Source organism: Muntiacus reevesi, chromosome 7, assembly GCF_963930625.1.
Source record: "Muntiacus reevesi chromosome 7, mMunRee1.1, whole genome shotgun sequence".
In the NCBI taxonomy this organism is placed as follows: Eukaryota; Metazoa; Chordata; class Mammalia; order Artiodactyla; family Cervidae; genus Muntiacus; species Muntiacus reevesi.
This window is the reverse complement of record NC_089255.1, coordinates 72,674,596-72,676,577: the sequence shown is the minus strand read 5'-3', so window position 1 is coordinate 72,676,577 and position 1,982 is coordinate 72,674,596.

Here is a 1,982-nt window from a genome sequence, read left to right as displayed (position 1 = left end):
ATTCCTGGATACCCTTCTTCCAGCTTCCCCTTTTGTTACCATCTTCTATAACCAAAGAAGATTTATCCTTGGCACAAGTATCCTAGATATAATGCTGTCAACTAAAATAGAGTTTATTCAGATTTTACCAGTTTTCCCATTAACGTCCCTTTTCTCTTCTGCATCCAATTCAGGACTCCACGTTATAAGTAGCTGTCACGTCTCCTTGGTCTCTTCAACTTGGTGACACATCCCCAATCTTTCCTGATCTTTCATTACTGACACTTTTGAAAACACTGGTAAGTTGTGTTTTAGAATGTCCCTCAGTTTGGGGGTTCAGATGGTTCCTTATGATAAGATTGAAGTTATAGGCATTATTTCAGAATATTGGTAGGATGCTTCAGAGATGATGCTCCCCCCTTAGTGCATGATATTGGGGAGTACATGGTGTCACTGTTTATTATTAGGCTAGAGAGAATATTTACATACTCATATTAATGCAGTCCCTGATTACTGACTTAATTAAAAGAATGATATATTGGGAGGATGGGAGAGGGGAGACACAGGTTGTGCAAAATTAAGCTGAATCTTTGACAATGTTTGTAGAATTTCCAAATCAAGAAATAACAGCATAAGCAATTGGACATGTGGAAGCAACTACTGATAGCTTGCAGACATAATATAGGTAATATTAGCTAAAGGTATTCAAGAGGAGAAAGATCATGAAAAAAAAAGGCTTGATTGTCTTTTATCAAAGTCTCAGTGTCTGAGAAATAGGTCAAATAAATAGTGTGCATTCTTTCTTCAAAAACTCAGTGGAGCAGACCTACAACAACCTCCAATGCAAGTTGAGACATGTCTGTCAGTATAAAAGGGGATTTCTTCAGATCACAGTGATTACATATGTATGGATAGAGCATGTCCCGGTCAAGAATTAGGATGTTACAGGTTGAGCTGATATCCCTCAAGATGCATAATTCTTTTTCTGAGATTCTGAGAATGCAGGGGTCAGGAATTGACCTCTGCCACTGATTAGAAAGAAATCTGGCACAGATAACCTTTTAGTTTGCTTGAATGAGGAAATTTGAACATCAGATGGTGTTAATTAGGCGTTTACAGGCTATTTCACTGACACAAAAAGGATATTATCGCTGTTCCCCCTTGCACTTCAGCACCTGGAGTGTTTCAGACAATAGCGAATTCACATAATGAGCAATGTGAAATGGCAAGTGATTATGACTGAACAAATTGAGCTTGTGGAATCTCAGAGGCAGACTCATTTCCTCCTTACAACTCTGGAATAGCCCTGTCTCTTTGGAAAGCCTGCTGCTTGTTCCAGGAGCTTCAGCAATCCAGGAAGGACCACCTGGAGAAGCCCAAGAGGGGCCAGTCAGCAGAGAGAGAACTTTCATTACTTCTTCTGCAGACTCTGAAAATCCAAAGGTCAGGAGGTATCCTTGTGGGGGTGGAGTCTTGTACTCTTCTTATGGCTCATTTGATGAGAATCATCACAGGGAGAAACCTCTGAAGATCCATAAAACACCACATGATCGGTTCAGCTAAATTACAGCAATGGGAGAGGGAAGGGAAGTGCTGGGAGAATAATTTTTAAAGCTCATGAATAAAAAAGTATATCATTTTGGAGGCTTTATTTTCATTATGAAATTATATGTACTCTTTCATTTTTACTGCTTCTTGAGGTATAATATGGGGTTTCCCAGGTGGTGCTAGTTTTAAAGAACCCACCTGCCAATTCAGGAGACATAAGAGGCATGGGTTTGACCCTGGGTCAGGAAGACCGCCTGGAGGAGGGCATGGCAACCCACTCCGGTATTCTTGCCTGGAGAATCCCATGGACAGAGGAGCCTGGTGGGCTGAAGTCCATTGCACAAAGAGTCAGACATGACTGAAGCAACTTAGCATGTATGCACAAGGTATAATATCCTTGCCGAAAAGTGTACATATCCTACATGAACAACTCACTGCATTTTTTACTGTTTTCT